Raw genomic sequence first — 27,406 nt, 5'->3', positions numbered from 1 at the left:
TGCCTGCTGCTGTGGCACTCAGCAGCCTCCTCCAGCAGTGCATCACCCCCTGCCAAACCCCCTGTTGACAGGAACCACCTGCACACAGCAGAGCACTGTGTACTTCTTCCTGGAGGGCTCGGCTGTACCAGTGCCTGCCCATTCACACAGAAGGTTCTGTGCATTTCCCATCTCACAAGTGAGCAGCCAGCATGCTGGTATTAAAGCAGAATGGCCACATTTTATTTGTTCTGTCTGCTTTCTGGAAAGAGAATAAAAGGGAGAAGAAATGTGGGAAGTGAAATCTCTGCTGAGTTCATAAAAGGGTGGAACGGAAATGTAGAGCATCTCTGGTCAGGGAGCTGTTCTCCATGTCCCAGCCATTGAGATGCTGTAAGCATATGTTACATCGTGTGGAGCACACCCACCCTTTTGCTGCCTAAATTATGTATGGATCCCCCGTGAACTGGGGAAGCTGGTTAAGGCTGGAAAAGCCCAAATGCTCATTAAAGAAAAGTAATATGAGCAGTACCCTTCTCCTCTGAGGGATGCTACTCTGACAGTGTGGGGTGGGCACAAATACACAGCACATATGTATCAGATTTCTGCTTTGTCTGCACTCAGGTTTGTGATGTAACCACTTTTTGGTGCTCCTACACATGAGCACCATTGCTGCCCTCACCCTTCCTCTCACCCAGGGTGCAGTGAGCCCACGTGCAGCACAGCTCTGTGATCAGTTGCTGGCTCCTTGGTTTTGCTGACATTAAGGCTTGAGCTATAAACTCCAATTCTGTATTCTGTCAGTAACTAACAACTGCTGAATTATCTCCTTCCTGAGGCATACATCATTGGAACCCATTTAAAGTGCCTAATGATGTATTAACGGAGCATGATTTCCTAGTGCAGTTTCTGAACTCCATCCACTAGAGCCAGGACCAGTGCTGTCAATCAAACAAGTGTGTAAATAATGGTTAATTGGATGTGCAGGATGAAAGGGCCAGGACATTGGGTTTGTTCCCACCTGAAGGATGCCCTATCCCCAGAGGCACTCAAAGCCAGGCTGGGTATGGCACTGGGCAGCCTGGTCTGGTGGTTGGTGAAACTAGATGAGCATTGTGGTCCTTTTCAACCCAGGCCATTCTATGATTCTATGAAGCCCAGCATCAGCCCCCACTGCCAGGCAGACCGAGCCTATTGAGCACAGCCCTCACGTGGTCTTAGGAAAGTTCGCAGAACCATTGGATAGCTCCAGCTGGTTGGGCCCTGCAGAGGTGGGGATCCCAAATCCTCATCTCTGGCCACATCTCCAGAAGCCCCCGCATAGCACTCAGTCTAACAATGCACCTCCATATCCGCATGAAGCGATGCACTGTTTTGCATGAGCTGGGGCTGCATCTCAGCGCATGGGGGATTTTATTACAGAAAAAGTCCACCCTGTTTTTCTAAATTCATTAATGTACCTTAAGTGCCTCTTCTCCTTCAGAGACTCTTGTTCAGACTCCTGGCTTTTGTTTAGTCTTTCGCTGCTAATTAACCCTCCTGAGCTGTTTCCTCCCCGTTCTGCTCCAGAGGCCTGACCTTTCATTGGACACATCTGATATTTTCAAGCTCTGATTAAAATATTTCCATTAAGTGCTTTTTCAATGAACAAAGGGCTTTTGACACTAAGAAAAACGTATTAGCTGAAATATTTGGGTTTGCTAAAAACGTATCAATTCCATACAAAATTTCATTAATTGTGCAGGCAAAAAATATCCTCAATTAAAAAACTGTAACTCCGAATGTGATGGGCTTTAGGTTTCTGTTTCTTATTGATATGTTCTTCTGAAGTGACAGCATGGCTGAGGCTGGGACACCCTGGGTCCCCGTGTGGCCAGAGCTGTGCCCAACCCCACACCCCCTCAGGTTGGAGATCCCCATGGAGGAGCCCCCAGGCTCTGATCCCCACGTCCTGGCACTGCCCAGCCCAGCAGCTCTGCTCCATGCTCACATCTAGCAGCAATGACTGCAGTTCAGAAAATGCAACTGAAGTTAATCCCTCCATGGAACAAAACATTGGTTTTGTGCGTCATTACATTTTGGCCCAGCATCTGAAAGGAACCACCTCAACCGAACAGACCTGTGAGTGGTGTGGGGCACTTATCTCCTCTTACATATTAAGAGGAAGTTTTTCACTCAGAGTGTGGTGATACACTGGAACAGGTTGCCCAAGGAGACTGCGGATGACCCATCCCTGCAGGCATTCAAGGCCAGGCTGGATGTGGCTCTGGGCAGCCTGGTCTGCTGGTTGGTGACCCTGCACATAGCAGGGGGTTGGAACGAGATGAGCATTGTGGTCCTTTTCAACCCAGGCTATTCTATGATTCTATGATATATGATATGACTTCCCATGGTGGGGAAACAACCTGGGTTCTTGCCCTTAGCTCTGGGTGTGGGAAGGTGAATGTGGAATTGAGTCTGTGGGTCTGTGTATGGTGAAGTATAGCACTTAACCGTGCCTCCAGCAGCCCTTCTCTTTTCTGCTTTCAGGCATGCATTACCAGGCTGCTCTGCAAATTTAACAAGCTAATTTACAGGAAAAGGAAGCCCTTGAAAAATGATTGGTTGGCACTAAAACATCTCCAGCTTTATAGTATCATAACATGATATCATTAACCAAAATGAGCAAAAGTCTGGGAACAGAGCAGAAACAAAGGGACGACTCCAGTAACAAAGGGAAGAGAGACAATGAAGGCACCGCTGTTGGTCTGTAACACAATGCTGACACGGGCCGCTATTGTGTACTAATGCCATACCATCAGTGAGTCTCATTGTCAGTACTTGTATTGTGACAAACACAATGTTCATCAATCTGCAGATCCATGGCCATTTGAGAGGAACTCATGAGCCTCCCATGCATTTTTAAGGGAAGATGTAACTCGTTCCATATCATCTTCCATTTCACATCTACATCTATGGCCCTTCTTCTTCTCACCCTTTTTAGCCTCCTTGCTTCTGGGTTGGGCTGCACATTTGGGGTGAATTCCCAGCCATTTAGAGGCATAAACAAAACCTGAGTTTTGGGAACAGCAGAAAGCACACGTGTCCAGGAATTAACGCTTCTCCAAAACCTTCTCAGAGGGGAAGATGAGCTCCAGTTGGGCAGCAGGGAAGTGTGTGGGGCTGCACCTCCAGCCCTCTGTTGTGCTACCCTAAAATCAACCACATCCCTTTACATTTTGCTTACAGAAACACTGCAGCTTTTTAAATATTTGTATTAATGGTAACAACAGTTTCCTTGTGGGTGAGGCTTGTGAGGTGTCCTGCTTATGGATGTAACTGCGTTTTGGTGCTTTCTCATGCTTTAGAATACATATTGTTCATTTTAGACATTGCTGAAAGCACCTTCAGGCATGAACTTCTTCCCCTCTCCTTTTGCAATATTCCCCCATCCATGTTTGAGTAAGAGAAACCTGACAGAAGACTGTCTTCTTTTTGGTTCTCTGTTTACCCACAGGAAAAGTCAGTTCTTGTTTAGCTGTAAGATATGCTGTCATACGTAAAGCCCATAAGAAGAGAGCACAGCAGTACTGGTGTTGGGGCAGGGCTGGGATGGGTGCAGGGAACTCACTGCTCTCTGCTCAAATAATTAACACGCTAATTGTCTTCTGCTGGAGCCACCTTCCCACCTCCCTCACTGACTCCTGGGCTCTTCTTGGGAGTGCATCTCAGTATAATCACAGTCTCTGCCCCTCCCTCCTCTAAATTTATTTGTCTGACACTCCCAAAGCAATAGGATTTCCCATGTATATTTCAAAATCTGTTTTAAATAAAAGCATGTGGATTTAATCTCTTTAGATATCCATTTTTTTTCAACATGTGGTAACATAAAGGACAGACAAAGAGGTCAAACTCTTTATGGATTTTCATATTAAAGTTATACTATTCCAGAGAATATAAATCCCAGTCAACAGAGTGTCATCTACTACTCAACCACTGTTTTGTGATCATAATGATACCGTCACAAACATGCTTCAAGCATATCTGTAACAGCTCAGGGATTGTCATCCACAGCAAATTCCTATCTGGGATGTGCTCAAATACAGCAACTTGCCCTTCTGGATCATATTAGATCAGGGAATGCTCACAACTCCTTGGAGTTACATTTCTTTAAGGAAAGATTAGCCTTGTATTACATTATGTAGCATTTTGTTGCTCTCAGCTATACTAAATGTAAATCATGTCTCACTTACAACAATAATTTAAACAGAAAATGCAAAAAGAAAGACATAAATATGAAAAAAAAAAGGATAGATAGGAACACAGTGCTTTCGAAATCTGGTTTGAAAGTTAAATACCTTTATATACAATACTCTGAAACTACTCAGCTACCCAATGAATCTGTGTGAAATAGTTTCATATGTTGCACTGTGATGAACAGCACAGCTGTTACACAGCTGAAGTAATTTGGAGCCATTGGAGGAGCACCCCTCCACAGAGGCGCTCCCTTACAGCTGCGCCCTGATATAGCAATAAGGGTACCAAGGAGCTCTTGTAATTCTGCTCATGAGAAAGAGACAAAGAAAGGACTTTTAAAATACAACTGACATCTCAAAATGAGTGATGCTATTCTGTGTTTAAAAAGGACTTTTAATAAAACTGAATTAGAATCATTATGGTTGGAAAAGACCACTAAGATCATCAAGTCTTACTACTGACTGATCACCATCATGCCCGCTAAACCAAGTCTCTAAATCAAACCCAAATTTAAACAGAACTAGAATGGCTAGATTGCTTTGCAAGCTTTTAATCTGAAGCATAGAGGCAAGTCCTTCCAAACAAAGGATGCATTCTCCAGACTGGAAGCACACCTGTACTGTGGCAACATGAGCCCTGTTGCTGCCCTTACACACCCAGGGAGCAGCCAGCTAGCCCCACTGCCTGCAGACAGAACACAGCCAGCACAGGAGGGCAGTGAATGCCAACAGCCCCTGGCAGAACCCTTTCCTGGGGGGCACTCCTGGCTACTCCCACCGAGCACAGCGCAGGGTGCCTGGTGTGAGCCAGCTGCACAACATCAACTGCTGCTCTCCAGGAGGCCAAAAAAAAAAAAAAAAAAAAAAAAAAAAAAAAAAAAAAAAAAAAAGCTGGGGGCTGGCTGTTGGAGCAGATAAGTGTCTTGTGTGGTGGTGCAGGGAGATCTGGTATGGAGGGGTGGCAGGCTGGGGCCTGCAGTGCTGAGTGGGTGATGGGAGGAGGTGAGAGTGTGCCATGGGAAGTCTTCTCTTGGGTTTCTTACTGGATACTTCTCAGCGGTCTCTCATTTTAGACCTCTTCTATGGGGTTAAACTAAAATCAAATAGAGGCACAGCCTTAGCTCAAGCTTGAGTTAAGGTGGCTCTTGGAGTTTTTTAGACCTAAACATGTGTTTGAAATACTCTGAAGATGTTACAAATTCAGCCTGTGAGATACTTGCTGTGTTTCCTTTTGTACTTCGGTCATGCATCCCAAACAGTTCTATTGTATGCTGTGTTTTGTACTGTGACCTGCGTAGCACTAGAAAAACACCTGCTGGAGCTTCAGCAGGTGTTATTTCTCAGAAGCTCAGTAACAGTGCTCCCAGTGGTGCTGCTCCCAGTACAGGGTGGACAGGGGGGAAGAGGAGGACCCAGCAGCTCTCACAAACTGGAATTCCGACCTCATCCTGCTCTGCAGTGGCACAGAGGTGGCCCATCGGTGAGGAAGCTGTCCTGGGCTCCCTGCAGTGTCCCTCCTGGTGGCAGTGCTCTGCTTGTCCCTTGGCAGCTGGGAGAAAGCTGCTTCAGCAGTGCAGCCCTCCCAGTCTGTCTGTCGCTTCCATCTTTTCTTAGTGCAGATTCTCTGCTACCAAGAAGTAATACAAAATGAGAGCACAAAGGTCTGGAGAGGGTCAATGGGGCTGCTGAGGGAGTCTTACGGTGAGAGGAGAGACAGCTCCAGCTCTTACCCTGATGAAAGGCCAAATCCTGCTTTTTCCTTATAGCACAAATTAATCCCCAGTGAGGTACAACCTGGGTTAGCAAGAGCACTAACCGAATCTCCTGTGTACCGAGCAAATCAGCCTTTCCTTCTCCAAACAGCACTTTGTACAGATGTGTAAATAGAAAATGTTGTTTTGCTTCTCGAGGGATCTATTGTTTGGTGGAACAATAATAATAGTTTCCAAATGTATTTCAGCATTAAAGCATGTGTATTTCTGCGGAGATTGGCTTTGCTTACAGGAACACAACCTCTCTGTAATTACCAGGAAAGCTGACTCACTCTTCAAGGCTCATCTGTGAAAGCCAAGATGGAGTGCTGCAAATCTCAGGCTGAGGAAGCAGTTCTGATGCTGCAGCCTCACTGCTTGTAGGGCTTTCTGGATTCCTGAAATCATCTTTATCTTATCCCTCAGTATTTCGTGGTGTTCACATGAGTTATGCTGAGAGAAGTGCATCCCTGGGACTTGCAGTTAGAGGAATAACGGGACAGGCCTGCAAAACAGAGTGATACACAGATGTTTCTGCATACCCAGGAGAATAAAAGAGGGCTGGAATTGCTTGATGAGAAGAACATGTTTCTGGAGGAATGGGCTGTTTTCCATGGTGTCAAAACCAAACCTTTCTTTGCTTGAACCAAAGTTAATATCCTGCGGTTTGCATGCAAACAGACTGATAGCATTCTTGTAGTGACAATTTGGACTTCCAATGTTGCAGCTGGCATGGCTTGGGGCAGTCAGGATGGGTCTGCACTGAGCATGCCTGCTGAGCCTGAGCTGTGGCTGCAGGGAGGGAGGGGGAATGCAAAACCTGAATGCTACTTCTGGTTGAGAAATGATGAAAAGAATGGAAACTGTATCTGAGTTATTTAGTTGGTATCTTTTCCCTTCTTTTGAGGAGAAACAAATTGCCTAATTCTAAATAGCAAAGTATATCAAACCAGGAAATAGTTCAAGAGGCTTTTTTGGATAAGGCATGGCTGAGGTGGATCATAGAACCATGCTGTAGCAATACTCAGCCCGATGTTCCCTGGTGCCACCAGCCCTTGCAGTGGGTGAGCCCCAGCAGTGCTGGTGTGGGATGGCCAAGACAGGAACATCCATGCTGTGCTTCACAGCTGCTTCATGGCAGCCACCGCTCCGTCTGCTGCTGTCTTCTGCATTTCTATGAAACTACTGCATGTACAAGCTCTCCACTGTGCCCATTTTGCTCACACTAGTCATAGGCAGTAATGCCTATCACTACAGCATCAGTCCTTTTAGGAACTGGTTTCTAATGGTGCTGGGAATGCTCTTCCCCAAGGGATGATTACCACACATGGTCAGGCATGAACAAGGAAGCGCTCAGTTCCTGTGTGTTCCCTGGGTGTCTGACCCCGCTCACCCATCTGATTCTGGAACACAGTGCCAGGGCTTGTCCCATCTCCGCTGGTGTGAGGCGTGATCAGGTGCCTGGTGTGGGAGTCTGGAATGTGGAGGGGAAACCTTCCTGTACCAGGTCAGGGTAGCTCTGGTCCTCTTCCATAAGAGTGGCTGATCTACTTAAGCAGGCTTAGAAACATCCATTTCTTTGGCTCTGAAAGAATCACAGAACTGCAGGAGTTGGAAGAGACCTCAAGAGGTCATCGAGCCCAAGCCCCTGCTGAGGTGGGTTCCTACAGCAGGCTGACAGAATCACAGACAAGAGATGGTTGTTGCCCTATAACTTGAAACAAGGGCATGGAGCAGTGCCCCCTGCAGATAGGACAGAGCAATGGGAAAGGCTCTGGGCACCTCTCCTCTCAGGCTGAAGAGATGAGAAGCAGGTGGGTGTCTGCAGAGCAGAGCCTGCACAGGGCTCTGGGCGGGGGCGAGTCAAAGGGCTGCAGCAGGGCCACGAGCGAGGATTTAATTCCACACTTCCTATGCTTCCTGAGATTGGATTATACTGGCAAGGAGTGTTTTCTGAAGGAAATGAAAGGCTGATAACTGGTGAGATATTACTGTAAAAAATCTGCATATAATGAGTCCTGTATCGAACAAACTGCTCCATTAATAGAAATGATGTCTGAACCAACATAATGAAATTTGTATGTCTTGAGTGTTTGCTCAGCAATAATTTATCACTTTAGGAACACAGCACAGAACAAGTGTGGTCAGACTGTGACCACCCTCTCCTTCTGCTGATTAACAGAAGATGAGCTCAGTGGGAGGTGATCAGGAGTTGCGAGGCCAGGTGTGCTGGAGGACATTAGGAGGCTTGTGCTCCACCTCCATGTGGTGACATCGGATGAAGGTGGTGACACATTCAGGCTGCTGAGTGCTGCAGGTGCCTGAACTGTAGTCCTTCATAACCAGCCCAGGGCAGAGTGTGGGGAGCTGAGGGAAAACATGTGCCAAGCATGGAGTGAGAGGAGTTGGAGTTCTGAGTTTAGGAAATGTTTGCCGGATATGTGTTCAGGTGTTTGGAAGACAGGGAGAGGGACTGATGGAGATGGCTTATTGAGGCTAAGGAGTTCTGGGTGCTCCTGAAAACAACAGCAGACAACTCCATTGGCTGTGGAGCTTTCACAGTGGTGGAGAGACGGGCACACCCATGAGCAGAGCCTGGCCAGGTCAGCCTGGTTCATTAGTAAACAGTGCAAAGATAATAAATGATACTGGATACAACTTCGTACCAAGTAGCACGAGTCCATTGGGAAACTTAAGAGAAAGACATCTCTGTGTTAATTCTCTCATAAGTATCAGAGAAAAACTTAGGAAAGCTTACAAACTCAGAGCAATTCTTTTCAGTAAGCTTGGCTAAGCATGAAGACTACCTATCTCTAAATTCTTTTATCGTAAAGACCAAAGCAAGTCGCAATTTATGCTTAGGATGCGCAGGAAATTCAGCTTGCTGAGAAAATGTGCAAGGCAGCTTTTATAATGCACCCGATAAAAGCATTCATATGAAAAATGAGATAAACATAAACTTGAATCTAAGGTTGCAGGAGTGTTTTTACTTCCACTTTTGAAGGTGGTCCAAGTATACTCCAGCAGAAGATAATGCTTTCCTATATGCACCATGTCTATCCACGCTTGGCTAATGCAAAAAGCAAGCCAGTTGCAGGAATCGAGTAACAGCTGTTGTCAGGGGAAAACAGGCACGCACAATTCTGAGCTGCTAATGTAACGTGAAACAGAAATGGGTTGTGAACAGTGCTGTTGTGATAGCAGCCACATGAAACCTTGCATGATCGTCTGCAGGGATGCACAATGGAGTCTGTTTCTCAGCCCTGGTGGAGCAGGGCTGCAAGGTGAGACAACCCAAACAGCCGCAGCTATGAGAGGTGAGCTCTGTGTCACAGTGCTTTCATGGTCCCCTGACCCATGTGCACACATCCCTCCTGGCCTGGAACCCCCAGTGCTGCATCAGCCTGCAGACAATGGCCTTAGTTTTGTTTGTCTGGTCTGCAGACAAGTTTTCAGTTACTGTGATTTCTGAGGCCAGGAGGTGGAATTCACCTTTATGACTGACAACAGTGATTTCTCGGGGGAAAAGGCTCAGGTTAAAGTGGATGGTAGTTAATACCAATCATGGAGGTGGTTCTTAATGATGGTAACCACTAGTTTTCAGGGAGGAGGAAAGAATGCTTAAAAGTGCTTTAAAAGGGATGTCTTGGATCGGCCTGTTTTAGAACAGCCCTTGGCTCCTACAAGAACGCTGCTGGGGTTTGCAGCTGGGCAGGCTCTGAGCATTATGCTGGGCAGCTGGTGGGAGCTCAGAGCAGTGATGTGCTGGCTGCAGGGCTCCTGCTCCCCCTGGCTCCTAACAGCACTGCTTTTCACCACTTGTTGTTAATGGGGATGGTATCAAACCTGGACAGATCAATGGGCAGCCTGGGTAATAACCCTCCCACCTCTGTCACAGTCAGTGCTGAAAGCTGGTTTATGGCTCTCATTTGTAAAGCTCCTCTTGAAAAGCAATTTCATAATATTATAAAGTATATGCAGTTTCTTTTTTTATCCAGACAGAATATGAAATGTAATCAGGACTGTTTAACCTGCAAAGCGGTGCTGATCGGTATTAAGTATATTTTTGCCTTTTGAACACTTGGAATGTAATTGCGTAGCAGCATTGCATGCACTGTCCTGCTCTGATGAGAAGTGCTGTGGGTCACTTAGCTGAGCCCTTGGAAGTGCTGCTGTGATTCTGGTGCTCTTGCGTCACGGAAATCTGCCTGGCATATTTGAAATGTTTATATATATAGCATATATATGCACATACAAAACAAAGTTCTGTGGCTCTGCTGAGCATGCCTTTAGAGGTGTGGAATTTGCAGTACTGGGACCCATTCCTCCTTCAGAGCCCTCCTCCCAGGGATTTCTGCAGTGACATTGAACGCTTTTCTTGCTATTTATTTTCCCATTTCTAATTAATGTTCAAGGTGACATTTCATTCCATTCCTTCTAGCTGAAAGTTTTCTTTCCTGATTATGGATTTTTCTGAGTCTTTAATGAAGTAATTTTAAAATAATTTGCTTCTTGTGTCTGTTCCCATCGCTGTAATTCAACTTCCCCTCCCCTTAAGAAATAATGCCTTGATGGTTTGGGTCTATACAGGTATTTATTTGCTAATTAGAGCTGCTCTGTCTGCCTGCATGGAAAGCATGATGTCAGGCAGAGGTTCCTAGGCAACCACCAATAATCATAATAGTCATTACTTCACCTGTATCATCACTGCCACCAGGTCCAAAGTTTTTCCTCCAGGTTTCCTCATTATATTTAAAGAATAATGATGCTTATTACTGAATGGAGGACAGCAGGACCTCCCTTCCCCCGATGCAAGAGACTCTCTGGGTGTTAAATGTAACCATGTCCAGGGAGAATCCTCATGGCAGCAGTTTCTGTGGATTTTATCCCTTAATTGAGAATAGATGTAAAAACTCCATACAGAATCACAGAGGCCAGAAGGGACCTCAGAAGATCATCACCCCTGCTAGAACAGGCTCCCTCCAGCAGGCTGCATGGGAAACATCCAGGTGTGTTTGAGTATCACCAACTCCATTTGGAGTCTCAGTTTAGGGGGAGTGTTAGACAGGTACTCCTGGGTTATGAAGCTCATAACTCCTGGGGACTGACGAATAATTAAACAGCTTTATCAGAAGCCAGAGGCGTTTCTAATAAAGGGTACCCAGTGAGTTATAAGTCAAGATATTACTAAAGAATGCACCTTTTTTTCCTCTTATAGGCAGTAAGTGAATGTAACCTGGCATTTCAGGGGAACAGAGCAGCAGTAACTGTACAGGTAATACAGACCTCCTACTGTGCGCTGTGCTGGGCTCACAGTCTATGGGTGGGGCTGCTGGCACTGGGCTGTGAGCTGAGCTCCTGTGTGCCCTCCCTGACCTGGGCTCCAGCCACGCGTGCTTCATTAGATTAAGTCCACTGGGGAAGCTGAGAGTTTCTGTTGTCGTTTACTCCCTGTTACCATTTATTCTCCAAATGTTTTGAAATGAAGGTGAAAACCAGCAAGTCATCTTCTGAAGCACAATCTGTTCCTGAATGTTTTAGGTTACATCTGCTGACTCAGCAAAATCATTGCTTTCCCTATAGGGCTTATTATTCTTTTCAGCCTGCAGAGCAGTGGGTGGGTTCTCCTTTATGTACAGAGCCCCCTGGGCTCAGTCTTACTCCAATTCATACAGAAAACTCACACTTATTTCCAAATGGCATGATTGAGCTGCAAGTTCCCGTTACGGATCTGGCTTTCATCCATGTTCACATCATCACTTCAAGTGCTGGAAGAACTTAACCCTAGAAGTTCAGCTCTTGGTTTGACCAGAGGGCAGAAAAACATCGCCCACGTTTTGAGCCCAGGTTGAACATTTATGTTTGTGATGAGCAAAAAAGCCTCAAAACGCTATTCAAAAATTGCTGACCTCCAACAGCCACTTCATGTTTTGCATCTGCATTTAGAATAGATTTCCTAAGTATAATTGCAGGTTCAACTAAATCCTGGCTCCCGCTGGGGTGCTGGCCTTGAGAACAAGACCTTGGTCCTTTGAGGGGTGATAGGAAAAATAACTTTATATACGCTTTTTATGAGAACTGCGTAACTTGCTCTTTAATCTGCCAATTTCCATTTCCTAAGTCTTTTCTCCACAGTTATTAAACATCTTTAAAATAGAATTTAAAAAATGTAATAACCTTTGTCATCTGCTCTGCAGCTTGCCTTCAGCCACTGCACTGCTTCTGAGTCCAGAATTTCAAATTAAATTTACTAATCTCATGGAGAAAGGACACTTTGGAAAATATTGCATTCACAGTTTATACTGCCAGAGCAAGCTAAGAACAACTAATTCCATCGAGTAGCAAAATAAATTATGCATTCTCTCTCCTGCTTGAGCTAAAATATTTCACAAAATCATTCAGAAAGCTTCTCATGTAAAACCAAAGGAAAATACCAATTAACCACAGGTTCCAGCTATGGATGAAGAGGGGCTGGTTGTGCTTCTTCAGAAGTAGCAGGACAGAGGCTAATTATTTCTGAGAAGGGGCTGTTGAGAGGGACAGGAGGAGATCTTCCACTCCTCAGTGCACACTCCTGCTGTGGTTTGCTCGGTTTGCACAGGCATGGCCCCATCCATGGGTCTTGATGTAGACGCGTAAGAAATGGAGGTATCAGCATTTATATATGCCTTTGCACATGTTAAGTTGAAAGAAGGAATATGCCACAAGCAGGTGTGATTTTAAGTACATTAAACAATGTGCTCTGACCAAAAGAATGTATTCCCCCAGTTGAAGTTTTATATAATTCGAGTGGCTCTGGAAGCAAGGTGCCAATCCAGAGGAGCTGAGCTCCTCTAATCACAGTTCTGGTGATTTCTTTTCCTGTTGCACAGATTCACAGCTCTTTGAAGTGTGAAGAAATTTGTATGCCTGCTGTGGAGTCCCGCTCTGTGTGGGTTCCTCTGGCTCCTTGCTGGGCTGGGGGCACACTGGCTGTGGTAGATGCATGCCTCCACTCCCTCTGGGGAACCAAGTGGGGCCCTGAGCCTGTGCCCTTCATTGTGGGGCTCTGGGGATGTGCCCTTCATTCCAAGTACTTGCTGTCAGGGTCGGGGTGTTTTCCTGGGGACATCCCCAAACCTCCTCTTAAACTCAGAAACGTTCCCAAATGTTACAGAAGGATGTTCCCGAGGCTATGGCTCCTGGTGCAGACATACATATGGGATTTGCTAGCAGTGAAATTCTGATGAGTCGTGGCCTAAACGTTTAAGACATCTGGAGCCATGGAGAGAACTGCAGCAAATGGGTTTGAGGCCATAAGTAACATCTCCCTTCCTCTTTGCTTTCGTCTCCACATGCTGGTGTCACTTTGCCTCTGCAAGTTGATGCTCAGAACCCGTGTGGTCGTGCTGACCCAGAGCTCTCAGCTCCCAGTGTGCCCTTTCCAAGCCAAAGTGATGGGCAGGTTCTCAAGTTGGGACAGTGCTTTGAGATGACATTAAATCCACCCAGGAATACACTAGAGGCATTTATTTTTGCCATGATATCATTTAACAAAAATAAAAATCATACATAGAGATCTCTTCCATGTGACAGAAAAAAAAAAGAAAAGAAAAAAAAATGTAGCCCCCACTGCTTTGAAGAGCTTTTTATAGGAATGAAGTCAGAAAACACAACCCAGCATGGGAAGCCTTCCCTGATATTGTCTCACAACTCCGTTTTGATGTGGCTGTCTTTCTGTCCATACTCTGAGCGGGGGGTTTGGAAACCAGGCAGAAATACACGGGGAGGAATCAGCACGCTGCAAACAGTGCTTTGCTTTGTCTTCCCATTCAGCCTCCACCTGTCTGGCCTCTGGAGCTGACCTTTATTTAATTGGGACAAGGCTGGAAGGATCATTAGAAAGCATTAGGATCCTGTGTCTCTTCCCTGTGCCTATTTGTGAAGAAAGCACTGTCCATCTGCAGGGCACATCTCTGCTTTGGCAGGGCGGCTGCTGTCTCCCATCAGGGCTCTGACTGATGCTTCAGAAGAAGGTGAAATAAAATTCTCACACACCCAGAAAATTGAGCAGTGTTGCTCACCAAGGTGGCATTTGGAAGTGCAATCTTCAGGTACTCTATTTTGAAGGAGAAGATTTGTAAGAGGCAATTTCCTCACTCATAGCCCTGTCCTGCGAGCGCACCGCACTGAGCTGGAAGAGGCAGAGCTAGTTAATGGAAGGAGGGGAGACTGTGCATCAAACGGGTGCTAAGTGCAAGTGAGCAGCTTTTGGGACAAACAGTGCATTGCTGGGTATAAATGTAGCTCTCATTTGTGTGCCAGTGATGATGCACGGTGAGCATACCCACAGGTGTGTGTGCTTCACGCCGTCAGGGCACAGGAGGAGGGCAGCTTTTCACAATCAGCCTCCTTTATGTTCCCCTATGGAGGCCTCAGTTCTCACAGAATAGGTTTTTTTGCAGAAAAGGTGCTTGAAAAAATACTCTTTAATGAAATGCTTTGGGGTATGTAATCAGAATTTTTTAATGATTCATGTCATAAGTGCAAAGAATTTTGGCTAAAGTGAAAGGTAAGATTTTTTTAATCATCAACATGCTCATTATTCACTTCCCACTCTAAGCCAAGACAAGAAAAACAGCAGCTTTCTGATGAAAAGGAGAGAGATCCATCAGGTCCCACTCACTTTTCATGAACTAAGAACTGATGTCAGTGACTGTCAGATTCAAGTGATTTTCTCCATAAATCTCCTCTTTACTTGCAAAAAGGAATCATTGTTCCCTAACACTGCACAAGCTTTTTGTTCAGGTTTGCTGTGTATAAAATTTAATGAGAACAGGCACAGAACACATCAAGAGCCGAGCATGTGTCAGTTAGGAAATGTGTGTGTTTGAAAACCTTTTCCTATAATTATCTACATTTCCAGTTACCTACTCAGGGCTGATGAGGGAGAGGGGGCTGGGCATCTCCTGGAAACAATGGGAATGACAGCGCGGAGTGCTTGGCTGCAGGAACTGTCAGTGCATGGGGAAAATGAGAGGAACTGAAAGGAGCTAAGACGGCTCCTAAATCAATTGTCCCCATGGCAGTGTTATTTTCTTGGTTTGAAGTTTTGGGGTACTGTTTCTTGATTGACTGCTGCTGCTGACTGCACTAATTGTGGTCATCTATTTTGCTGCCTGTTTGTCATGCCCATCTGTTGTACCTGCTTGCACTCTGACCCCATCCCAGGGACACTGCAGTCCATCTTCTTGTCACTGTGTGTGATGCAAGTGTTGTGGGCAGGTGTGTGGGTTGGGATGCTGGGCTGGGATTCTGGGCTGGAACTCTGGACTGGAATGCGGGGCTGGGATGTTGGGCTGGGATGCTGGGCTGGGATGCCGCTGGATAGAATGTTGAGCTAGGATGTTGGGCTGGGTGTAAAAGAAAAGAGGTGTACCAGACAAGGGGCGGCCGCAGCAGCTGGGAGCCCTTCCTGGTGGCCGTAGCTATCAACAAGGAGCACAATGAAGGGTTAGCTGACGAATGCTCACATGTGACTTCTTGAAGGCTTGGTGTTCTTGCTGTATGGATCGTACAAGTATAAAATTCAGCTTTTGTTATGCTGTGATTCATCATCCTAACTTTAATTTGTGAATATTCTTATAAAAACATCAAGATTCCTCTATCTTCTTGAAAGACAGGAAGCAATCAGAAAGCAATGAGTACGAGTTTGAAGCAATTAGAATTTCTTCTAGCTTCTTAATTCTACACAATACTTTTCCAAGGAAGTCATTGGGAACAAAAAGTCACCTGTCGGTTGCTTTCTTGATCTCCACAGCCACCCATTTGGTGTTCACCTTGAAGTGGTTTTTGTAATGTATACCAGTATTGTATTTTAAGCACAGCAGTGAATTAATAAAAAGAGAAAGAGGTCGTGCCCATAATTTGTGTTTGGCATTACAGAACTTGCAGCTTGTCAATAGCATTTGAAATATTTCTTTCCAATCTATTAAGGTATTTAATTTAATGTTAACCTTAAATAGTTAGGGTTGGTAGTCGCCACCAACAGTAAATTAATACTGCTGTTTTGCCACTCATTAATTGCTATGGCTGAATTGCAACGGTAGCTCAATAAAATCAAATTTAGATTTTCACATCTTGCAGGCAGTGAATCTGGAGCTGCGGGTTGTGAAGCCGCGTGAAGTCTTTTGCAATTAGAACAGAGTGATCTTTATGAAGTGCCCTGCACTATGCAAAGCACAACCGGCGTTGTTCTCAGGTCTCTGATTTACTGCACTTCATTTATCGAAGTGTGTATATCAGAGCAGAGGTAATTTCCCATAACACGAGCAGGGTGTGAGTACAATGAAGCCTAGACGGTAAATAATTGCAACCTTTTGGAGATGCTTTTATGTGGTGACGTTTTATTGATGTTTCTTCATCATCACTCTCAGCCGAGTACAAGAAAAATAAAACAGGCGACCAAACGCCTGGGAAACCATTTCAGAAAGATTATCTGAGCATTTCTGCCTTCCATGAGTTTGACAGAGTGGCGAATGTGTGAGGGATTGCTGCTTCCAAAGGGAAGGCATCGTAGTCAATGATGCAAATTGGCAGGATTACAGAATATAATGAATCCAAAGAAGATTTTAAAATATAATTGGAAAGGGTGTCAGAGAAAAAAAACCTTGTTAGTCTGTTTTATCTGTTAGTGGGACTTGAGCTTACATCCTATTAAGAATTTTAGCTGTGCCAGAGAAAAAGAAATGAAACATAGTGCCGACACTTGTGAGCACTATTACTGAACAGGAAACTGTGCAGGGGTGACTGCAGAAGAGTTGTCACGGGTTTTTTATTGTTCTTTAACTCCTAAGGGAAGAGAAAATCTGTTTCTTAGAAATTTTTTCTCTGCATTTTGACTCCTGCATTTCCTTATGCTAATCAGACTTGTGTGACGTGAAGTATGATTATGGAGAGTGAATTACTGCTTCAAGCTGCTGTGTCTCTCGCCTGCAGGAAGCAGTGCTAATGAGCAGCACTGTCTGGCCTGGCAGCAAAGGGGTGGCACGGCCTGCAGCCCCTGCCCCACTGCTCCGTGCCCATGGACACAAAGTGTCCCTTCCCTCTGCAATCTTCCTTCTTGCGTCACCAGAAAAGTGCACCGTCATTCCCTCTCCTCCTCCTTTTTCCCAGCACCCACCCTACAACTACACTAGAAAACCTGTCTGGAAAGCAGACGATGCGGCACAGAAATGTGAATAAAGACATGGGGAGCCCTAGGCTGAAGCTGTGTGTGCAGCAGAGGTGGACCTGTACCCTGAGAGCACACCAAAAGTGTCACCGTGTCACTGTGACCAGGGTGACAAGGCGTGATGTGCTTCATGTCTACATGGATGTTTGGGGTAAAGAAACTAAAGATGTGGGTGGGCTTCAAAAACGTTTGAAATGTTACTGTGGCTCTCAGCTTTGGATAAACAGGTGTGGTGTGCAGCAGGCAGGATCTACAGTGGCCTGCCAGCTGGAGCTGAATGCCTGGAAGGCTGCAAGTTGTTCTGCTGATACCAGGAGGCATCGTGGGAAAGGGCAACTTCAGTGGGAGTACTGAAGGTGCTTAAATGATAACATGAAAATGAAAGTGAAAAAACGCATCTTGGAGAATTGTGTACTGAATCACTCAGACGCAGTGAGTGCTGCTTCTTGCAGTGCAGAGCATTTTAACTGATTAACATGCTCCAGAGATTCCTTTAAAACAGTTATTCTTTAGCTCAGGCCAGGACTGGGATCTTGTCAGAGAAGATAAAATAAACATGCAATTTTTTATGGACAATATTATTACAGAATCTGCTATGACATAACAGCAAAGCTGGAAGGTAACTCACACAGGGCTCAGTGTACACCTGTTGATGCTAGCAGCTGCTCTGAACACAAAGCTGGATACCCTTTTCCCAGCAGGTTTGGAAATAGGTTTTGCAGACTGTAAGAGTGGGTTGTCTGGCTCGTGTCATGCCCACCGTTTCTCCCAGCACAGTCCCAGTAACAAGGGAAAGGTCAGAATGGCTGCACTAGTCCCTCCTTGGCCTTGGAGGAGCTGCCTGAAGCTCCTTGCTCATGCTCATAGGCAAATACAACTCTGAAAAGGAAAAGTGAGACCTTTGGCATCAGACCAAACTATTTCATAAGACTTGAGTCTATTCTCACTATTTTTTTGCCAAGGGCAGAAACACTGCCCACAGACCTGAGGCTGCTGCTATGTGAGAGCTGTGCCAGGCACTCCATGGGCACCAGGAAAAGCCCAGGTGAGACCAGCATGTGTTTCAATGGGAATAAAAATGGTTCTGAGATAAACCTTTAAAACAGATCGAAGCGAGAGGCATCCCGATGGTCACCGAGCTGGCAGAAGATTTGACCTGCAGGGATCTTCCCCCCAGTCATTTGCAGTGGTTGAAATGGTGAGTGTGAATTAGTTTGTAGTCCTGTGAAAATTAACTGTCTCAGAAAACAAAAACATCATGTACTTAATAGAGAAAACTCTGAAGAGGGAGACGATGCTGCTGTGTGCTACTTTAGCAGTAGCTGATGACATTGCAATCCAGAGTTACTGGACAGCTGCATCTGTTTAATGAATGGATGCATTAGCTCCCTATCTGATTATTTTAGAAATATTGTAGAGATAATTTCTGACAGAATTCCCATCATTTTTGCTTTTGTCATCTGTCCGTTTGTTTGTAATTCTGCTCGTTGTATGCAATTCAGGTTCCTTTCCAGCACAGATCTTGGAAAGAGTGGGAAGAGAGAACACAGAAAGTTGGAAACCTCTCTGCAGCATTTCTGTCATGTTATGTGGGGAGAAACAAAAATGGGCACAGCAAGAAGGAAGATCTGGATGGTGTTCATCAGCTTTGGGCAGCATCAAACCTTTCGATGAGCACAGGTCTTCAAATGACGTCGAGTAAGAAACAAGCATTAGTCCATATAAACAAATCAATGTCACAAAAGTCTTAATGAAGAAACGAGGGTGCAAGAAAAGTAGAAGGAGGTGGGACTGGCTGAGGGTGCTGATGGTGAATGTGAACGTAGCGGGAGGAAGGCAGCACTCAATGGCAGCAGTGTTTGTGGTGCTGGGGACAATGAATCATGGTGGGACAATGAAGAATCTTCCAATCAGAGCCGCAATGCAGTCTGAACCCACTGGGGCAGGGGAGCTGCAGGGAAAACTTGGGCTTTGTGGGGGCAAATTGTTCCCTTGTGTTGAACCTGTAATTCTGACAAGAAAACACATATGCTGTAATACCAAAGGAAACTCATATCAAAGAATAATTATTTTACTTTTTCTTAAATGGTTGGGTTGCAAATAGGCCCAGGCCTATTATTCCTGCTGAAGAGGTTGGAAAAATTAACGCCTTAAAGCCAACTTTACCTTCAGTGCATAATATCCAAAAGCAATATGTAAATGAGTATGTAAATTGCTTAAGTGAAGAAGGTAACAATACGAAGTTAAATTTGACCTGGCTGTCATTTGTTACGAGTGACGGGTAACATTATTAATACACCATCAAATTTAAATGGTAGTAATATTTATTCATTGTGTCTTTACTTCTGAACCACCTACTACACCAGGTTTTTAGCTCTGAATTATCTAAGACTGTAATCATTTCTACAGAGCACGGTAAACCACTTGGACTGTAATTAGTGTTGTAACTGCTGCCTTGGAAAAGTGACAGCAATAAGCACTGTTGCTGTTTTTAAAACAGATCGGGAAAAATGATCTGATCTACTGCAATCAGTTCTGCTCTCAGTGATTTCTGAGTACCTTATGAATCAGAAGGTAATTCCGAGTATGCTGTCACGTATTCTGTTGTATGGCTTGTTAGCCACAGTGAGCTCCTGGTGCTGTCCCTGCATGGGGCTCAGCCGGGGCAGCAGGTTGGCTTTAGGTTCAAACCAATCGCTCACTGCCGACTGCCTTCTCACTCCCCTCCTGCACAGCAGCAAGGCTTGGTAAGTTAAAGTGGATGTAAGTATGCTGTTTATACACAGGACAGTGAGCAGCAGATGCCCATTGATAATGGTAGTGTTGATGCAGAGACTGCGTTGGAGATGTGTCTCGAGTTGCTGAAGATGCAGAAAAATGTGTATTTCTTATTTGAATGAGTTTTACCTTTTTATCTAGAGACAGCGTAGAGCTGAGGAGTCTCTCAAAAATGCCAGGAGCCTGAGCAGCACCATAAATAGAATCCTGAATCAAATGTAAATTAAGCTTTCTGCTGCAGTTCTGCAATAATCCATCCAAAGAGGAGCAAAAGCTAAAAACTATAATAACAATGGGATAAATTATACAGTCCCACAATTTTCCTGGCGCTGCTGTTAGCATAACACTAGATTGATGTTGTACCTATTTTTATTTTTTGCTACTGGAACAGTCTTTGTCGAAGCAAGGAGGCATATGATTTTTAGTATCTAATGTATTTTGTGCAGTATGTGGAATGCTGCATTCATCTGACCTTTTCAGAATTTTTCATTTCCTTGGGCTGGTCGCCCTGGTCCTTTGCAACAGGTTGGACTCCTCTTTTAATAGGAGAAGGAGGAGAGCAATGGTCAACCACTCAAAATACTGAATATTAAAAAGGTCAACAGAGTGTGCACGGCAATGTGAAAATGAGACAATGCAACCCCAGATACCTCACTGCAATAACAAAAATTGTTGCAAGAAGAGAAAATGTCACAACACGAATCTATTTCTAGGGAGGGACGGAGCCTGGTGTGCTGTGCATCTGTCCTCACTGCACAGTTACAGCCATGTTTGTGCAGGCTGCACAAAATCTGGAGTGAAATAAGGTTGCATGTGCACCAGTCAAAGATATTTCCTTGTAATCAAGTTATAGTTGTTCAAATTATGCTGGGAAACATGGGAAATATACAAATTCTGGAGTGTTTTGCATTTCCTTTTTTCCGTGCACTGTCTTGGGAATGGCTTTTTCCCAGAGCTCAGAGACGAACCTGTTTAATGGCTTGTCCTGTTCCTGCTTTCAGGAACATGCCCACCACAAGCAGCTCCATGGAGGTCCTGGTCCTGGTCCTGCCCTCTGGAACATGGAGCCGTGGGGCCCATTGATGGAGGAGGTGGTCACCTGCTTCAGAACGATCTGAGCGATGTACTTTCTTGACCACATCTGATGGACACGTGGCACTCTTCAGTGTGTTGCCTTCCTTGGTTGGAAGTCATTTTTTTTTGTTCTAATATTCACCAGGTCTTTGTTTTCCATTTACAATATTTGAGAACCAAGATGGTGTTTATAAAAATCCACTTGTAAAATTTGTCGTGCTGATTGTAAATGCACAAACAGGGTTTTATGTGTTTCCAGGACCAGAGAGAAGTGCTATGGTAACTATTTATTTTGCCTCGGAAAGATAAGTCAGTATGTGATAAACATAGATCTGAGATGCCTGTCTGGCTGCACCCTTGTTTGCAAATGGAAGCCCATAGCTACAAGGGATTGCTATTTTGAAAACCCAAGCCCCAGAATTAACATAAATAAGCTACAATTGAAAATGGGATTTCTTCCCACCTGAGGCAGGAAGAATTAACTTGCAGGAATCCTATCTGGCAACAAAGGCACTTCTCCTTTGTGTTCTCAGAGAAAGAAATAGCATCACAAATAAGTTAGACGAAGACGTCCCAGCCGTGTGGTTTTATTACAACGTAATGGGATTGCGCTGTCAGGCTATGACAGACCCAGCACTTTTTTCAGTGCGCTTTAAGCTTGGCTGCTTATATTTTCACTCGGGCAGTTGTAGCTTCCAGCCATCCTTGATGGAGGTCATATCTTGTCATCATTTGCATGCACAACTCCTACCATCACCAGTGAGGCCCGAGTAAAACGGAATGGCACAGGCAGCCCGAAATTTGGCCTAACAACTTGGCAAACCGGCATAATCACAGCTCAGTTCATGCTTCTGAGCAAGTGCCATATGCAGGTGCCTCTTAAAAGCAAACAAAAAATCCCAGCAGCACGAGGTACCTCCTGCTCCAACCTCTGGAGTAAACCTGCTGGCGTGAGCACAGACCGAGCAGCACGCGGTGCTAACAGTGCGCTTTGGTAATGCGCTCACTGGGCATGTGGAGTGACTTGGCAGGCGGTAAGATCAAAATCATCAGCAGAAGAGCTGCTAAAAGCATCTCAGCTGCCCAAGGCCACTCTTACTGGGAACAATGACAGAGCTGCGCTGGGTGCTGTACGAAAGTTGGATGTGAGAGGCTCTTCCTCGTGACTTTGAAGGAGTAAAACTGTAAGTGGGTGGTTAGGAATAGACCAGATTAAGTTTGAAAAGTGCCTGCCGTTACTTGTGTGGAAGACATCCTGGACCAGGCCCACACGCCCCGCCTGTGGGGACTGAAGGACCACATGGCACTGGTGGAGACCAACCAGAGCTGGTGGAGCCTCAGCATCAGTGCTGTGGGATGTTTCAGGAACACCATTCCCCAAACTGCTGAGTGCAGCAGCGTTAATCCTCCTTGCTATTCTAGCCTGCATTAGAGGGTCTTTAGGTGCTTTTACATTGAGTGCACTTAGCAGTGGCTGTAGGTTCTCCAGCACAGTACTGATAAGAGCTGTACAATCCCCAAAGCATTACAACAGCAATCAAAAAGGAGTGTGCAGGTTGCACAGAACACAGCCAACACTTCAGGGCCCACGTACAAACTGACAATCAGAGCATGCACACCCTGCACTGCATTGAGCCCTTCCTGCACTGCATTGAGCCCAAAACAGTGCAGTTTACACCCCCCAAAAAATTTAACTAATTAGATCCAAGCACAAAAGAGCAAATGGCTTTTGATATGATCACTGCCTTACCATCACTACAGCAGAGAGGGAAATGAGGAGATGATAGATGTGTGACGGATGGCAGGACACGGGCATGGGGATGCTCCCCAGGTCTCTGCCCATCAGCCCACAGGCATGCCGGGACATGTGCAGAAGGAAGCTTGCTGCTGTCCCTGAGGCACAGCCTGCTGCCTTGCATCATGAGGGCAGAGCAGGCAGTGCTGCATCTCCAGGGTTCTCCCTTCACTTATTTTCTGTACATCTCCCACACCCCCAGCAACTTCTTGATCCACTTTCAATCCCATTTTCCAGACTCCAGGCTAACACTAAGCAAATGCTCTTATTTTAAGAACATCATTGCTCTGAATGACACATCCTTCATTTCCTGTCATAATAATTTCTAATAATCTTTTTCCATTATGAAAGTTATGTGGGCTCTTCCCCTCCCTTTTTGCTCAAGGTATTTCTGGTTGTTTATTGATTTTTTTTTTAGCTTCGAAGCTCCCACACCACTGTCCTGCTCCTCTGGGGATACAGAGCCCGTGATGCCTGGGTGGCACAGCACAGCCGGGAGATGGACAAGGCAGAGGTGCTGGGAGTGAGGCTATGCCCAGCACCATGGGTTGGCTCCAACATTCAGCCCTTCTCTGCTCCCACCTCGTGCCTTACCCTGTGCTCTGCTCAGAGCACACCCCTCACACAGCCCAGTGTCTCCTGGAAGAGCTGCTGACCATGCTGGCAGACACAGTATTTTGTAGAGAGACCTTACTGTCCTCCTTTTCAAATGCAGGACAGTAAGGAATTTTTCACAGGATGGTTCTGATCCAAAGCCAAAAGGCAAGCAGAGGCTTCCCAACCCGTTGGGAGGACTTTAGATTGAGCCTTTCTAAACTTTTCTCTTCCTTCCCTGCTGGATGTTAATTATGGCAGCTTCCAAGTTAAGAATTTTGTTCTCAGTCACATCCCAGTTTCATTCTCAGTATAGATGAATGGCAAATTATTCATTCCCTCTCATCACAGTGGGTTCGGATCTTTGGTATGCAAGTGATAATATTAATTGCCTGGTGTGTGGTCTTCTGAAGAACAGAAGTTAGAAAGAGTGTTCCTACACCCAAAGTCATTATAACAGTGCAATTCTTAATCCATGTGTTATTATTCCTAATGACACAGCAATAGACTCCGTACTAACAACAAATATCTTGTTATAAACTCGGTGCTCTCCTTCATCACCCTTTTCCCTCACAGGAGCTCCGTGCCATCCCAGCACAGGTGCCCTGGGGCAGATGGGTGCCCCTTGAGCTGCATGGCCACGGCTCAGGGCTGTGGTGGCAGAGAGGCCAATCGTGCCACCCAGCTGCATGTATTTCTTGTAACTGCAAATGCTCGATCTGCCTTAAAAATCCGGAGTGTCACTGATTAATTATAGCATGGCTGTGACATTTGCAGCTCGCCCTGCTTCCAACCGCTCCACCGTGCTGATGTGTCCCATGGGAGCGCTGCTACCCGGCGGTGAGGTGGGAACGCGGAGCACTGCGGGATGGTTGCACCTGAGCAGGGAGGTTCTGTTCCTTCTGGAGAGCGTGCGCATGGAGACTGGAGGGGGCAGCGCTCCCGTGGTGAATACAATGAGTCCTCCAAACAGCTCATAAATCAAGAGTCACTTGGAGAGGGAGGCACTGCATCTCCTCTTCCCCCCGGGCTGCCAGCTGAGGCTTACACAAACGTGCTGCCAAGAGGAGGCTTTTTCTTAATCTTGTTTCTTTTCCTTTTATTTTTTTTTCTTTTAATTTTTCTTTCTTCTTTTCTTCTACTTTTTCTTTTTTTTTTCTTCTTGCTCTTAGTATAAGCACATCTCTATTGGTAAGGGGGATGAGAACAAAGGGGAATGGATTTGAACTAAAAGAGGGGAGATTTAGGTCAGATGTGAGGAGGAAATTCTTCACCGATAGACCCTACCCAGTGGGTATGGCTGGCTGGTTTGGGTGCACTGTGAGTCACTTGAGGCCCGTGCACACACTTCTGGTCTTGCTGATGAAACCCTTGGAGCACATAGCAACTACTATGAGGACCTGTATGGCTCCCCTTTGCAATCAGTGCTATTTTCTAGGGAACTATACACCAGATCTCTGTGAAACCCTAGAACTCATCCGCAACTTTGCTTGCAGTTAACAGGAGAGGAAGAAGGCCAGAAATATTACTTAAAGCGGGGAAGGGGTTAGAGCTACTTCATTTCTGTTGGCCGGATGGCAAGAAATTCATTTCTGTCCCTTCTGACCTTTCTGGAAGTGTTGAATGAGTGAAAACCTTCTGCTGCTGGTCTGTCACCCGGGCTCCTTGCTGCAGAGCAGACCCCATGTCACCACCACATGTGTTGGTTAGGAGCACACCGCTGCATTCAGTGTCAGTCTCAGGAGGGGGAATCTACCTTTGGAAAAAAACATCTGGGGACATTTCAGCACTGTAGTCCATTCTGCACAATAGGGTCACTGAGACAATCCTGGTGTCACAGTGGAATACAAAATGATTTATTAATGCCAGGAAAATCTGCACCCTTAAATATATCCCAAAGCAAGTTAAAAGACATTGCAGCAGGGTCATTACTGTCCGCTCTATTAGCAGGACCTGGAAATAGATATTTTAACTTTAATTGAATTTCATATAAGTTGGAACCTGGCCTTTAACAGGGGCTCCATTTTAATTTATCACAGACCCAGATGCTTGCTTTAGGCTCACTGATTTAGCCCTCAGTGCTGCTGAAGACTTTTTACCCCAATTGCATTCTAGCATTGAATGCAGAAACCTTAACTAGAAAATCAGCATGTCTTTGCTTTGGTGTTTTCTAATTTAGATGTAACTGTGCCCAGTGGGAACCAGGTGTCTGACTTCTATTGCCTGAAGTTGTTCAAACTGTCTAGCAGTTAACTGGGTTAAATTGGCTGTTCAATGTGGCACAGAAGTGTGTGTCCTTGTGAGTGCCCAGAGCAGCGCTTCCACAGAGCAGGGAGCAACAGATCTGTGATGACCTCGAGTCCACCACCAGAGGCTCTGTGGATGCCTTCCATTCCCCAGAGACATGTTTTGGGGAAGGCTGCTGCAGGAGCCCCTGAGACCACAGGGTTTTATATATGGAGAAGAATAGATTGACACTGGTGGGAACTGAATAAATGGTTTTGTTGGAATCTTTTAGCAGTTTAAAATTGTTCTTTTTCTTTATGGAAAAGGGAAGCACGAGGTTTGGGGTTTTGGATGAAAACTAGCAAAGTTGGGTGGACCATCCCTTTCAGTCTGCAGGAACAGTGGGGAGCTTCAGGGGGCTCCCACCTCTGTCACCTGCCCTCCCCGGACTCTTGTGCCTCCTGCTGGAGCTGGGCAGGATGGGAGCCCCCTCCTTCTTCCTGCCTGGGTGGGGCTGACTCAGGGCCTCTCTCTTTGGTCAGCCTAAATCATGGGGTGATTGCTTTTGCATGACAATGGTGACTTCCCGAGAATTCCCTTCCCTTTACAGAGATCTTCCTGCTGTGAACAGCCAAGGTCATGCTGGAGAACGTCTGAACCCTGTTCTTTTCAGCAGCACGTTCTCCACAACTGAGCAGTGATGCGAATTTTGGGCTATTCACACAGCAGTTCCTCAGCTGTAACACGATGGCATCCTGGATGTTCAGTGTTCTTCCAGCTTTCCCTACATCTCTCAGCTGGTAAAGGGGGGTTCAGGTGAGTTCTGGGAAGAAACAGGTGAGGTTCATAGGGAACTGTCAATGCATCTGCATCTTCACAGCAAGCTCTTAGGGCACTCCATTTGTGGAAGGCACACAGCAGCAAAGAGCAGCAAGGATGTATTGCTACTGTCTATGCACACGTGTGCAGCAGCATCCAACCCCACCACCCTGTGTGGCCTCGTGGAAAGGCAGAGCGGCCAGAGGGGGCTGTGCCATGGGGAGCAGCCCTGTAGCACCTGACTTGTGGCACAGCGCAGCAGAGCAGGGTGAAGGATGCTGATGACGCCGTGCAGCTTCTGGGCATGTGTGAGGTACGTGTTAAATTATGCCACAGAAAAACAAGTTAGCGTATTAAACACACTGGAACTGTTTTTAACTTGTTTGTTTAGAAAACAAATATCTATTCCATATTACATTACATCACTGAATTATTTATTTACAGCTCAAAATACCTGTGTTATTTGTGCCGGCTGCTATTACAAACACCAAATTAATGTTCATTTATTTCTCCACTTACACTGTGGAGATTGCATTATGACTTTATCAATTGGCTTTTCTTTCTTCAAAGAAACTTATTTCAATCCAATTTCTAATGTCATGTTACAGACAAATGAAAGCAAAGGCCCCCCGTATTGTACGTGAAATCTGTAATGCCGTGGCTCTGGAGTAATGCCTTAAACAATCGAGCTAAATATGTCAAGGGACTTTTTAATGCGCCGCGCTGATGAAGCAAGAGTATTAAATTTATTCAACCATGAAGAAGACTTTGATTATCATACACCTCAGCTGTGCTGTTATGTGTTGACCACGAGGAAAAAAATAATAGAAAATGGAATGTGATTAGTTCCTGATGGGCTGAAATGCCTTTAATACACCTAACATGGAGGGAATTCATATTAAGAGCTTCCATCAAGATTTTTTTTCATATCTACCCTGCAACA

The 27,406-nt window shown here is 45.5% G+C and overlaps 1 long non-coding RNA gene across 1 annotated transcript; it reads left to right on the top strand.

Moving 5' to 3' along the window:
- Positions 1-18,147: 18,147 nt before the first annotated feature.
- LOC107054012 lies at positions 18,148-21,235 on the top strand. Its single transcript, XR_001467895.4, has 3 exons — positions 18,148-18,375; positions 18,680-18,875; positions 20,957-21,235. It is a non-coding gene; the product is annotated as an uncharacterized LOC107054012 (long non-coding RNA).
- The last annotated feature ends 6,171 nt before the right edge of the window (positions 21,236-27,406 follow it).

The sequence above is a fragment of the Gallus gallus genome, chromosome 8 (genome assembly GCF_016699485.2).
Source record: "Gallus gallus isolate bGalGal1 chromosome 8, bGalGal1.mat.broiler.GRCg7b, whole genome shotgun sequence".
Taxonomy (NCBI): domain Eukaryota; kingdom Metazoa; phylum Chordata; class Aves; order Galliformes; family Phasianidae; genus Gallus; species Gallus gallus.
Note: the sequence above shows the minus strand (reverse complement) of the source record. Positions and strands in the feature narration are given on the sequence as shown.